The sequence below is a fragment of the Aethalodelphis obliquidens genome, unplaced genomic scaffold (assembly GCF_003676395.1).
Source record: "Aethalodelphis obliquidens isolate GAN/ISIS:26980383/991018 unplaced genomic scaffold, ASM367639v1 scaffold48, whole genome shotgun sequence".
NCBI classification, from domain to species: Eukaryota; Metazoa; Chordata; class Mammalia; order Artiodactyla; family Delphinidae; genus Aethalodelphis; species Aethalodelphis obliquidens.
Genome location: NW_020837992.1, coordinates 10,716,766 through 10,731,434, shown reverse-complemented (window position 1 = coordinate 10,731,434; position 14,669 = coordinate 10,716,766). Strand labels below are relative to the sequence as shown.

The following is a 14,669-nucleotide window of genomic DNA, read 5'->3' as shown; positions in this document are numbered from 1 at the left end:
CTTTCTTTTCTCCTCTTTCCTGGACAGGTCTACCGTGATTAATTTATCAGCTATTTTAATAGAATATTTCTAGCTGAAACAGATAGTTTTAAAAACTGAATTGACAGGATTGACCAGTTATTTTGGTGCCCTACACACAGGTTACCTATAGACTCAGTTCTCCTGACTTCAAATCCAGATCATGGATCATGGGGTGTGTACATGTGTGTGCATTTGAGAAGTTATGTATACATTTAATAAAATGTAAAAAGCAAAATCAGTAGTGGACTTCACAATCTAAAGGAGCCCTAAGCTATACTTATGTTTACTTGTTTTGTTTTGTTTTGTTTTTTTTGCGGTACGTGGGCCTCTCACTGCTGTGGCCTCTCCCGCTGCGGAGCACAGGCTCTGGACGCGCACCGGGGAACGAACCCGTGTCCCCTGCATCGGCAGGCGGACTCTCAACCACTGCACCACCAGGGAAGCCCTGTTTACTTGTTTTAAGTGAAGATTCCTTCTCATCCAATCTAAAACAAAGTTTTTTCCTAAGTTTGGAATTTTTATATTGTGTTTTCTCCAAAGGGAGGTACCTTGGAACTTATTCTGATACCTTCAAATCTCAAATTTACTACAAATGAAAATATAGTTTTCTCCTCTATATTGTTTGGTATATATAATTCCAGACTTTAAAATAGTCTTGTGTGTGTCCCACCCAAAATGTAGGATGGCTGACAGCATTTTGTAGTAGCTAATGCCTCACTTCAGCTTTTTCTTGCACTTAACATATATATCTATAAAATAAAGCATAAAGCCTTGGTCTGTATCAGTATAGAATTAAAGTGATTACCTCCAGGGAATGTTAATATGAAAATGGGAAGTGAAAACAGGCAACCCATCTTTTCATTATGTACTTCAATATTATTTGAAATGAGGACATATTGTTTTTATAATATATTTTTCCTTTTAAACTTTTTATTATTATTAGGCTTTTAACTTTATTATTTCACACTTATACAAAATTAACCAATTAGTATAATGAACTCCCATGTATCCATCAGTGAGCTTCCGCTGTCATCAACTCCTTGCCATCTTTGCTTTATCTGTACTCCCATCCATTTCCTGGCTCCTGTTCTATTTGGAAGCAAAATCCAGATAAAACATTTCAACTATAAAAAATATATATATTTAAAAGAAGTGGACTCTATTTTTAACATAAAAACAATATCAGTTATCACATCTAAAGTATTTCATAGTAATTCCTTAATATCTAATCAGTGTTCAAAAGTCCTCATACATGGCATAGCTTTTTTGTTTTAGATTTTGTTTATTTGAATCTGCATACAGATAAGGCTACATGTTGTGAGAGTTGATATGTCTTTTAAGTCTCTTTTAATCTATAGATTACCCCTATTTCCCCCCCCTCGCCATTGCAATGTATTTGTTTTAAAAAAAATGTTTTCTTCTAGACTTTCCCACAGCCTGCATTTTGCCGATTGTTCATATGCTGATCTCTGAGGTCTGTTTGAACATGTTCCTCTGACTTGTATTTTTTTTTTGTAAATTGGTGGCTGAATCTATCTAGAGGCCTGATCAGGTACAGGTTGTCTTTCTCAAAACAAAATAGTGACAGTCTGATGTCTGATTATCTCTTTTTTTGTGATGTTAGCAACCATTGAAGGTCTTGCCTAGATCCATTACTTTATCAGAGGTTGCAAAATGGTGATATTCTAATTTTATCATCCCTTTTACTTGTTATCTAGGATATTTCCATAATGTAAAATCCCTCCTCATCTACTGCTTGGTTACCAGTGGTGTAATTTCTTAGGAAAGGCAAGATGAACGATTTATTTCTATGCCTTCATTTATCATTTTTCAAAATAAGGACTTGGCTCCAATGACGACTAACTAGTTTTTTTCCCTTTGTACCATTATGAACTTATGGATTTCAACGCAGTTGAAAATGTATAACTAATTGCTTTTATCACCCTTATTGATGCTAAAATTGGTCCATCTGTAGCCACTGAGAGTCTCTTCAACGTGGTTTCTGAGTCCTTTGGTTACAACCCTAGTGTTCTTTTGATACCTTTCTTGTACATTTCTTTCCTCAGACTTGGAGTTTGCCATTTCTCTAAGGAGCCCAGGTTCTGTTTAGTGGGAAAGATTTGGAATGAAATAATTTTTTAGTTGGATGGATAATTTGACCCCATCACCTTTCAGCAAACCCTGAGCATAGCATAGGGGTTAAAATCACAAGTGCTGGAGTCAAAAAGATCAAGGTTTGAATCCCAGCTCCATCACTTACAGCTTGGTGATCTTGGGAAGCCTACAGGGCTTCTGGCTCAGGGCAAGATAGCAAAGCAACACAAATGGAGTGCTCTCCCCTGGAGAGATGCCACAAGAGATGAACTTTGGAGCTGTGCTCAGCAATTAGCTGTGGAAAGAAATTCTTGGGGTGGATAGAAGTTGACTTGATCTCCTGGCAGGGAAACTGGCCAGAGGTGGGTAGGGCCTGGGGTCACAGGTAGGGACTCAGTTTGGGGGAAAATGTTTCAGTTCTGTCTCTTCCTCATCCTTGTGCTGCCCTAGGTAGACGTGCCCCTCCTTTGGGTACTGTAGAGGCAGGATTTCAGCACATAGAAGCAGTGGGGTAACTACAAGGCAGGGCTTGGATGGGGGATGGTTATGAGCAGATGGCAATGAGTGTATGTGGTCTGACCAGTCCCTGAGAAGGCCCCCTCCATACATACATCTCCTGGCTCTTATCCTCCTGTGGGCACCCACTTATAATACCGAGTGGCTGCCTCCAAGAAAAGATTATTCAGAAGTTCTTTGGAGACCAACTGAGCACAGTACCGTGCCTCTCCCACAAATGCACATAACAAACATACACACCAATTCATCTAGAGCAGCACAAGTTGTTATAGACATCTGCCCCCTCCACAGATGCATTTTGCTAATCAAGGCAGCTAATGGCCCCAGAGGAACAAGGATGAGCTCAGAGGGCAAATACCAAGAACTGTAAGTTTGAGGAACAACAAACTGAACAACCTATACCAGAGAAAACAGAACTCATGGAAAACAGGAGAAGAATTTAAAACCAGAATAATAAATATGCTTGAAGGGGTGAGAGAAGATACTGGAAACATGAAGTGAGAATAAGCAGTTCTTACTAGAAGAGTAAAAGAATTAGAATGAATCCTGACAGAGAAAGACAGTACTGATGGTATCACTTACACGTGGAATCTAAAAATTAAAAAAGTCAAACTCATAGAAGCAGAGTGTAGAATCATGGTAGCCAGGGGCTCGAGGGTGGGGGAAATAGGGAGAGGTTAGTAAAAGGGTACAAACTTTCATTTAAAAGATGAATAATGTCTGAGGATCTAATGTGTAACTGGTGACTATAGTTGATAACACTGTATTGTATAACTGAAATTTGCTAAGAGGGGTACAATTTAAATGTTCTCACCCCAACCAAAAATAAATATGTGAGATGATAGATGTGTTAACTTAATGGGGAAAATCCTGTCACAATGTTTACATATATCAAGTCATCACGTCGTATACTTTTAAGTATCTTACAATTTTATTTGTCAATTATACCTCATTAAAACTGAAAAAAAGTTAATTTTTCAAAAATATCCTGTAATTATTGAATAAATAATTCAATGGATTGCTTAAATAATGAAGGTACCTAGTCAATATGAGCTGGAAGGTTAGGTTGAGGAGTTTCCCCAGGAGGCAAGGAAAGGGTAAGGGTAAAGAATGGAAAATAGAAAAGAAACGTGGAGAATCAGGTGTCAAAGTGTGTGTATTAGGGACCCCAGAAAGAAAAAAAACAAATGGAGGGAGATCAAAAGTTCAAAATTTCCCAATGTCACAGCTATTAAGTGGCAAAGCCAGGAGGTCAGCCCAGGCAAGCTAGCTGGAGTATAGACCCTTAACTATAATTAACTGCCTCAGATATACTATATCAGATGCAAATCTGGAGGAGGAAAACCAAGTTAGGAATAGGGCATAAAGGGAAAAATTATAAAATAAGCAAAAGAGAGGCAGGATATAAAGTGAGGAACGGAGTGTGTTCCAAATGGGGATAAGTCTGGATGTCTCCTTGTGACTGAGGTCCTTAAAAGCAAACCGACGTCAAAACCTCCCAAACACAGAAACCACCTAGAAATAACAACAAAAACAGACAAGTTATTTCATCTCTCTAATCTTCAATTTCTTCATCTATAAATGGGAGAGTGTAACCCTTACTTCGTAGGGTTGTTGTTAAGATTAAATAAAATAGTACCTGTAGACTTCTGAGCACAGGAAAATAACTGCATATAATCACATAAAAATAATAAAATTTTTATTTATTCAAACATTCAAAAAATATTTGTTGGGGATCTTCTATGCACTAGGCAGTGGAATACAGTGGTGACCAACACAGACAAAAATCTCTACTTGCAATGGAGCTTCTGGAGGGGTGGGGAGGGGCCATAAACAAATAAACACAAATAGATAATATAATGTCAGTAGTGAATGTGCTACCAAGGAAACTAGAGCAGGGTAAAGGAATAGAGAATGGAATGTGAAGAGTTTCTGTTTTGATAGGATGGCTGCGAAAGATCTATCCAAGGAATGAAGTGAGGAAACTTCCAGGAAACATCTAGAGGAGTGGCAGTTCTTGGCAGAGGAAACAGCACATGCAAAGGTCCTGAGGTGGGAGAGTAGTTGGAATGTATGTTCAAGGAATAGCAGAATGCATCCCGGGGGCAGAGGGAGACAGTGAAGAGTAGTTGGAAATTAGATCAGAAAGGTAGCCAGACAGTGGCCAGATCATTTGGGTCTTCCTCTATCACTAAAAATTCAGTTTCTCTTTCACCATTTAAAATTTTTGTCTTCGTGTATTCCATGACATCAAAGGTGCCCATCGTAGAGGGAAGCCCAGGATGCACCCTCCTACATTAGTAAGCTCTAGTGTCTAGGATTTAGAATGTCAGAAGGTACCTTTGTCTCCTAGTTGTGACAGAAGATACCTCAAAATTGAGCTTCCTAGGCAATTTGCCTTTCTCCTGCTGGCCACCAGAAGTATCTTTCGATCTCAGTGGTCATTCCAAACCAGTTCTCTAATTGCCCTTGTCTAGGTCCATGGGAATTACTCAGAAATGTTTGAAGTCACAGTGCCAGTCACACTCTGAGTCACCCCTCATTCTAGAAGAGGCAGCCAGGAAGCAGCCAGGTCTTAGGGGAGGTTTTGATTTAGTGATATTGGATTCACTTACATAGCCCTGACCATACTTGGGGGTAACCCTATCTCACCCCTGCAGGCTGGAGCGTCCATGTTCTTTAGAAAGCCATCCCAAACACGACCTGATCCTTCCCTCCCCCAAAGAAGGTTGTTCCTTGTTGCTAATCACAGCAGAAGATTCCTTTCATGGCCCATACCTCTCAGAGGGGTGTTCTGGCTATAGCAGCCGATGTTAGAAACAAATGCACTCTTTTCTTGCTTTATTTTCCAGTCCTCTCTGAATTTGTAATCTACCTGGAAGTCCATCTAGTTTTTACTTGCCTAAATCTGGTAGTACAGTTTGCATTATTATTTATTGACAATTTCACCTAGGTGTTTAAATTACATTAAAAAATAAGCTCAGAACCAAAGAGGCGAGGGAAAAACAAACTAATGAATTACCACTTACTGGGCCTTTATTTTTTTTAATTAATTAATTTATCTATTTATTTTTGGCTGTGTTAGGTTTTTGTTGCTGTGCACAGGCTTTCTCTAGTGGCTGTGAGCAGGGGCTACTCTTCTTTGCGGTGCGCAGGCTTCTCATTGCAGTGGCTTCTCTTGTTGCAGAGCACGGGCTCTAGGCACGTGGGCTTCAGTAGCTGTGGCACACCGGCTCAGGAGTTGTGGCTCACGGGCTCTAGAGTGCAGGCTCAGTAATTGTGGCGCACAGGCTTTGTTGCTCTGCGGCATATGGGATCTTCCCAGACCGGGACTCGAACCCGCGTCCTTGCACTGGCAGGCAGATTCTTAACCACTATACCACCAGGGAAGTCCCTGGGGCTTTATTTAAACGTGGCGTTTAGGACACTAGAAGAAGAGTCAGTGGCCCATAAAGTTGAAATCCAGCTTTGTCAGGCTGGATATATTTTCAGAGGTTTAGGGCAGCTACAAATATTAGCAAACACAGACAATGTCAGGAAGAGAGCCATATCTGGACTGGTCCCTTTATTCTGAACACCATCATTTTAAGAAGGTAAAGATAGATACCCTGGCTGCAAATAGTTTTCTTCTAAGGTTGGTGGGAAAAGACAGAAAAATGTACATAATGAAGAGGGGGAATCTATTGACTTTTTACTCAGAAATGTCCTGACTTGATTTTTTATAATAGTGTGCCTGGCCATCACTTTCTTTATCTCCTATGAACTGTCCCCCTCCAGTGCCTCAGCTCTGCGCAGCATGCAGGATCTTTGTGCCCCGACCAGGGATCCAACCTGCGCCCCCTGCAGTGGAAGCACAGAGTCTTAACCACTGGACTGCCAAGGAATTCCCCTATGAACAATGATTTTAAGATTCCACATAGAATTTCCCTATCCCAGTTATTTTTTAGCAACCTGGCACCTATTCACACTATCATGACACAAAATGGCAACAGGCAGATATTTTGGAGACGATTAGACAGGGATAATTACGGCTTTTATTGACCTGCCCTCATGCAGCTCCTTGGAGGAGTTGATGGCTCCTTGGCCAGCCATGGTAAATGCTATAGCTGTGTACCTTCCTAAGAGGTGGCCCAGGTAGGGATATAATCAGGATGAAGAACAGTTTAGCTCAGTTCATGGATTCAGGAGAGATTCACAAGTAACTATTCTTAGAAAGTAGGGTATTTCTGACCTCTTGAGTTTGATGTCATGAACAGAAAGGACTCCACACTCCCAGAAACTGTGACCTCATGCCAGTCGAAGGCGACCTCCTGTGTGCTAGAAGGACCATGGACCCAAACTGCCACTTCTTGGACTTCATGCAGCTAAAAAGTGGGGACATTAACTCATGGGAATCTTGGGAGCTAATGAAATAAATAGTGGTGAGAATTAGAGTTCTTTGAAAGGATTTGCTCCCTGATCATACGGCAGTAGCTTCCCTTCCCCTTTTTTACTAGGTGCACTCAGAAAAATATGGGAAAAGAAGGTTTTAAGATAATTGAAGACACGTACACTGGATATGTGTCTTCTTATTAGTAAAATTTAACATCAGCCTAGAGCTGTCCTCTGATCAACTACTGTAATGGGGAATTTTGACACTACACTTTTGATGGTTTTATTGCCCCTGTTTTTAACCATACAAGCTTGGCCACCACCTAACCCTATTCCTGACATATAATGGTACTCAATAAACTTTGTAGCGACAGGATGGTTTAGAAAGAACATGAACTTTGGAATTAGAGAGGTCCATATTTGGATCTTGGTTCTGCCACGTACTTAGGTACTTAAGTACTCGTCTAAATACTGGTACTTAATGTCTTGAGGTCTCATTTTATTTCTCTGTTAAACAACAAAAACGCTAACCTCAATGTATGAGTCTGTTAGGGCTGCCATAACAAAATACTACAGACTGTGTGACTTAAACAACAGAAATCAATTTTCTCACAGTTCTGGAGCATGGAAGTCCAAATTAAGGTGCTGTTGGGCTTGGTTTCTGGAGAGACCTCTCTCCTTGGCTTGCAGATGGCCTCCTTCTCGCTGTGTCCTCACATGGCCTTTCCTCTGTGCACATGTGGAGAGAAAGAGCTCTTCCTCTACTTATAAGGACATCAGTCCGATTGGATTAGGGTCCCACCCTTATGACCTCATTTAACCCTAATTATCTCCGTAAAGTCCTTATCACCAAAGATAGCCATATTGGGGGGTCAGGACTTCAACATATGAATTTTGGAGGGACACAGTTCAGTCCAAAACACACAAACACTGTCACAAGGATTACTTCAGACTGTGTATATACAGGACCTAGCCTTGCTCCTAGAGCATAGCAAGTGCTCAATGAATATTGGTTCCCTTCCTTTCAGCCCTGTGTCACTTGCCTCCCTAGGGGGTCACTTTCTTCCCTACACACGAGAAGCCAAGTTTGGCCCTTTGCATAGATGGTGTAGACAATTAGAGAGGGTGAACAGAGGTTTTCGAGACTTGACTTTGGTAAAAAATGTCTCCCTTCCTCGATTACTGTGCTTTCAGATGACTCCCTGGCCGCTCCTGCTTTCTGAGAACTGTCCTTCCCACCCAAAGGGCTGAGCCCAGCCACAATAGCCTGTTCCTTCTTCAAGACCCTAGATTCACAACTGAAGCCATATTCCTTCTCTTGGGAATTTGGATTTGAGATTCAAATTTGGATTTTCCTGCTGAAGGCGAGAAATCCAGTCTGCAGAGACAGAATGACGTTGATGATAATATTAATAGGTAACATATTGACAGCTCAATGTGTACCAGGTACTCTTCTAAGGGGTTCCTACCTATTGACTCACTCACCACAATCTTACTACTACTTCTTACTACAACCCCATGAGATAGCTATGTTCATCATTCCCCTTTTTACAGGTGAGGAAATTCAGGTGTGAGAGCTTTAGTACTTTGTCCAGGGTCACAGAGCTATCAAGTCTGGGTACAGGCAAGAGAGTAAGATAGTATCCCCCCCAGCCAAAGGGAGGAAACCAGAATACCCTCAAGGTTCTCTGGTCCCGCCCCTCTTTCTTTCTTGTTATTCCAAGACATGTTCCAGTATCCTGCCAATATCTTCCTTTTTTGCTTGAACAATAAGGAACTTGTACTAAGACAATTGGCCCTAAGTACCAGATCCGTTGCAGCCAACATTAGAGTATGCTTTTGAGTTTATCAATCACATGTAAATGACTATGAAGAGCCTTCCCTCCTCCCTCCCTCCCTTCCCCCTCCCTCCCTCCTTCCTTCCTTCCTTCCTTTCTCTCTCTTTTCTTCCTTCCTTTCTTTCTTTTTTCTTTTCTTTCTTTCTTTTTCTTTCTTCTTTCTTTCCTCCCTCCTTCCCTCCCTCCCTCTCCCCTCCCTCCCTCCTTCCTTCCTTTCTCTCTCTTCTTTCTTTCTTTCTTTCCTTCTTCTCTTTCTTTTCTTTCTTTCCTCCCTCCTTCCTTCCCTCCCTCCCTCCCTCCCTTCCTTCCTTCCTTCCTCCCTTCCTTCCTTTTTTTAATGACTCTATTCCATTACAAAGTTTAAAGTGATTTAAATCGAAATGAAGAAGCCCTCCAGAAGAGATTCTGGAGGTAAAGTCTTCTTCACTGGATGGATGGTGGATGGTTTTCAGCAGTAAGGGGTGGGTACACTCCATTGGCAGCATGCCCCACAGAGGATATGGTGATGACTGGACGTGTGTGTGCACATGACAGTGTGGGGAGTAAGCTGTGTGTTCCCATCAAGCCTGGGAAGGCTGGAAGACAAGGTTGGGGCCGAGGGCAGCGGGGAAAGTCAGCAAGTGGAGACTGGTGAGTATGACCACGAAGCTTGTACCTTTAAGATGTGATTCAAAGTGTGTTTGTGACGCAAGGTGAAATTAGTAGAGAATAATGAATACAGTGAAATGGGTAAGATACTTAATAGTGCCTAGGTTTTATTTCTTTTAAATCTTGCTGAAAGTAGTGATAATGTGTGCGAATTATCCTTTCTAGAGTATACTTGATTAACATATATTGCTGTCGTATGGAATTTTTAATAAACAATTGGCTGCATCTTGTACATTTTCCTTGGAAAAACTAGCGACCTGCCTCGAGTGAATCTGCTTGGTGTACATGACTCTGATACCATCACCCACGTGGTCAACCACAGTTGCCAGGGGAGCTGGCACAGTGTCCCAGAGGACAGATTTATCTTCCTCCTCCCAGCTCGAAAAAACAAAACCTAAAAATCTTTGGAATTCTTTCCAGAAGGAAGTAACAAGGCAATAATTCATTTGTGGCCTAGGTTGACAGCCATGGATCTGGGGTCCCTCATTTCTTTGACTCAGGTCAGAGGACAGTCCCTTTGGAAGGCAGGGAGCCTTTTCCTGAGAGATGGATAAAGGAAAGAGAAATGAAGTGGAGAGGTAATGTGGTGACCAGAAGGCTTGGTGGCCAGAGATGACAGTGTATCAGGAATGGCAGGGTTGAGACATGAGGAAAGATGAGGAAATGGAGACAGTATGGGACATAAAAGGGTGCAGGTATGGCGGGCCTCCAAAAGAGGCTGGAGAACAAACCCAAACAGGTATTTTGCACTTTCATCTTATCCATGCCTCCACAAAAGTCTCCTGTTATGTTATCAATATTTGAGAAGAGTGTGACTTCCTGCCTTTAGTCAACGTGGGGAAATCTGAGCTTTAGAAAGTCACCTTTTGGGAATTCCCTGGTGGTCCAATGGTTAGAACACTGCACCTTCGCTGCCGAGGGCATGGGTTCAATCCCTGGTCTGGGAACTAAGATCCCACAAGCAGCATGGTGAGGCCAAAAAAAAAAAAAAAGTCACTTTTCTTCCCCAAACTGAAAGTCCTCAAAGATGCAACCAGGAGGGAAGGACTCAGTCTTCGGTGTCGGAAATGATTCTTCCAAAGCAGACTCCATGAAGTTACCTCTAAAACGAGAACTCCTAATATCACAGCCACCACGGTGCACAGCTCCAGGGGATGCCATTCACACTAAAGAGTATTTGAACTTACATAGTATTGTGCGCTGTGTGTGTGGATGTACGCAAGAGCTCTGCATAACCACGTTAGCGCTTAAAAAAGTCACTAGATAACACAAAGTCCATATTCCAGGCAATTTCCAGTAAATTTTATGGACAAGAAGCTCTGAATGTGTACTACCATTAAAACACTCTTCAAGTTGGTTGTTCTTAAGTGTTCTTGTTTTTCTTTCTCTGCTACTTAATAGTTTTTGTAGGGGTTAAGAATCTAGGCTTATTTTATGATTACTTTTGTTGTAAGTCAATGTTCTGAATTGGAGGGTTCAGGCATAACAGAATTACTTGGGAAATATTTTCAAAATATACTTGCCCAATATATCAACAGAAGAATGGATAAGCAAATTGTGACATGGACACACATATACATACACACACGTTATATAATTCTATTTATATGAAGTTTGAGAACCAGCAAAACTATGCTATGTTATTAGAAGTTAGCCTAGAGAGGTGTTACTGACTGAACAGTCACATAAGGGAAATTTTTGTGGTGATGGAGATTTTCTTTTTTAAAATTAATTAATTATTTGGTTGTGTTGGGTCTTAGTTGCAGCACGCAGGACCTTTGTTGCGGCATTCAGGATCCCTTGTTGCGGCAAACAGGCTTCTCTCCAGCCATGGCATGCGGGCCCCAGAGTGCGGGCTCAGCAGTTGTGGTGCGCAGGCTCTCTAGCTGTGGTGCGTGGGCTCTAGAGCACGTGGGCTCGGTAGTTGTGGTCCACGGGCCCAGCTGTCCCGCGGCATGCGGGATCCTAGTTCCCTGACCAGGGATCCAACCCTCATCCCCCGCATTGGAAGGCGGATTCTCAACCACTGGACCACCAAGGAAGTCCTGGTGATGGACATTTTCTATATCCTGATTTGGGTGGTGGTCACATGGATGTATCCATATGAAAAAGTAAAGTTGTAGGTACATTTTTATTGAGCGTGAATTATATCTCAATAAAATACTGCCTAAAAATATTATATATAGAAACATATATATACCAACTGAAGTCTCTTACCCTAGAACAAGGGAATAAGATAAATAAGACATGGGGAGCAGGAGTTACAGAGAGGATGCGTATTTTGAAAAAGCTTCCGATTTCTCTTTTCTTCCATTACAGTACACTGCCAAATACCCTCTTAGGAACTGAAATTAGACTTAGGGTAAAAACAAACAATCTCAGACTTCCCCAGTGGTCCAGTGGTTAAGACTCCACGCTCCCAATGCAGGGTGCACTGGTTGGATCCCTGGTTGAGATCCTGCATGCCACACGGCGAGACCAAAAAACAAACAATCTCTCTCTCTCTCTCTCTACTTATATATGTCTTTACATTTTGTAGAAGGCCCCTAGAGATTGTCAGAGTTTTCATAAGAGAGCCTGCTGACTTTCTGGTTTTCTTTGATTGCGGAACTTATTTTGTTTTGCTTTTCAATGGTTTTGAAGGTATAAAATTAATAAATTAATGTGAGGAGCACATTGGAGGTGGGAGGAATCATGGCAGCCCATGAGATTTGGCCTGTATTTGTAGTTTAAATTGGGCTTAGAAACAGTTGAAAGATTTGGGGGGATATTTAATACTGACAAGTTCCTAAAATTACAGAGCTTTAAATAAATGTGTAGTGATGTGTTCAGGGCCTATCACAACAATCAATCTCCTGTTTACTCTGATGCATACTGAGAAAACTCAAGTGTAATGCAGCCAGGAAATGGGTTGCTTTTTTCTTTTATGAAAGAAGCTCCGTGACTAGCTTTTATATATTTATCTAGAGAATGAAAGGCTTTTAAAATTTGAAGTGGGACTTCATATTTAAAAAAGTCTTACTTGTATTGCCTTTCTGTGAACTATTCCAAAGAAAGAGAAATGTGGCTGGTCAGATGCACTTTATGGGCTTTTAAATTAATAATGGGTTCATTTATTTTTAGAAGTAAAATTATTTAAAATAAAAATGAATCCACAGGAGTAGTACTTAATCTTATCTGATGGCTTTCTATTTTTTTGTTGCCATTGAACACTCAGCAACCTTCTCAACATTCATTTTGATTCTGAAGGCAGTGTGAAGGCAGTCCTTTCCCCAAGACATCCTGGCTTTATCACTTAGCTTCTTCCATAGGTATGCCATCTGCCTGGAGGAGCATACATTCATCCCAGTTCAGACTGGGAAAGACCTCAGAGATGAACTCGTTCAACCAGGCTCTGACCTCCATGTCACACTCCACTTAAATATTAAACTCAGGCCTAGGGGTGAAGTGTCTTGCTCAGGGTCACACGGCTAGTCAGAGGCAGAACAAAAACTGCGTCTGCAGACAAGTTCTTTTTCATCTACACCACGACTGTCTCAGCTTGCTGTGCTCAAGAGTTTGGTGTCACAGTGACTTTAAAGCAAAAATATACAAATGCCACTTCCTTTCCTGGAAGACCTCAAGAGGCCTCTCATCTCTCCTACCTTGAGAGCCTGTAGGTCTTTCCTTATCTTTAATCTTAACCCTATTTTGGTTAAATTTTGAAAGGTTTATAAGTTTGCATTTTGGGGCCAGACAGACTAGGGTCCATTATCATAGTTTACTTGCTCTGTGACCCTTGGTGAGACAGGTAATTTCTTCACACTTCACTTTTCTCATCTCGGAAATGGGGATAATATACCAGAGCACATAAAGTGCTTTCCACGCTTCCTGGTGAACAGTAAGGCACTCCTTAATTTTCTTTGGAAATCCAGCAAGCCCATATTGAAGCTATCCAGCTATTTCTTGAAAGTTGGAGAAACCGATCTTAATTCCCTTCAGCCTTTTCCTTCCATCCCTTTAAGTTCTCCGCTTCTTTATAATTTTGAAGATTAGCAAATGCTCAGAGAAGTCAGAATTTTGTGACCACAAATTTGTACATGATGGCTGCCGGAGGCTCTTCCCCAAGAGTCCAGGAATTTTTCTGAGTTGTGGGACACTGAAGGAATTTGAGACAACATCCTCAGTGGCAATGACTTCAAGGACCCTATTCAACCTAAGAAAGGTTGAAAGGACTGGGCTTGAGTAAGACAACAGACTCCTAAGACATCATTTTGGCAATGCAAAGGACCACAGAAAAATAGGCAAATCGTTTAATCTTACAGCTACAGAGGTCAAGGCTTTCAGGAACTGGGACACTCACCACAGGTCAGGTCCGAAAACCCGGGTTCCCCGGCCTGGCTCGGTGCCTGTTCCATCTTACCAGCTGCGTCTCTTTAACTCCACCTCCGAAAATGCTAAGGAAGTTCCCTCCCAGTGCCTACCCAGGCTGGGTGGGGCGATTCTGTGGCACTGAAAGAACCGGGAAAACGACATAGTCTAACACCCTGCGTGCACTAACAGCTTTTGCGATTCAGGGAGGCGGCGGTGGGGTTGGGGGTTGTTAAGACGCCAGGTCCGGTACCCAGAGGTTCCAGGTGTCCTGGACAGAACTTTAAGATTGCCTATTTGGGGAAGCCACCTTCCTTTCTCCTGGTCTGTTTCCCCTGTGCGGTGGCCGCATGGGGACATCCTGCTTGGAGGGTTCCCCCAAATAAGATGGACTGTCCTTGCTCCTGGTCGGGGTGGGCAAGTTCCCGCCGCTGCCCCGCCTCTGCAGGTTGCGGAGATCTAGGTGGGATTTTTCCTGCTCCCCGCTTTCGCCCCCGCCGGGAACGGCGCTAGGCGGGGTCGCTGTGGTCGCTTTGCCTTCCCCACTCCCACGTCTCTTACTCCGGAGAGTTTCACCCCGTCCTCCCCGCTCGGCCCTCACCTTTGAAAACCTTCTCCAAAGCCACCACATTAAAAGTGCGCGACTTCCCCCGGGCCTGCAGAAGGAGCTCCTGCAGCCCGGCATTCCTCGGATTCCAGCGCTGTGACGTCCCCAAGGACGCGCGCCTGGGGCTCGGGAGCTGGGGCTCCCCTTTCCGCGCCGCCCCCCGCGCCCCCGCGCGCGCCCGCCCAGCCGCATTCCTCCCCGCCCCCGGCGCGCGCCCAGCGTTT

The 14,669-nt window shown here is 42.7% G+C and overlaps 1 long non-coding RNA gene across 1 annotated transcript; it reads right to left on the bottom strand.

The window, feature by feature from the left end:
- Positions 1 to 756: 756 nt before the first annotated feature.
- Positions 757 to 14,549, bottom strand: LOC113607531 (uncharacterized). The gene is made up of 3 exons (XR_003427980.1): positions 14,440 to 14,549; positions 13,831 to 13,979; positions 757 to 1,110 (listed from the first exon to the last, which is right to left on the bottom strand). It is a non-coding gene; the product is annotated as an uncharacterized LOC113607531 (long non-coding RNA).
- Between the last annotated feature and the right edge of the window lie 120 nt (positions 14,550 to 14,669).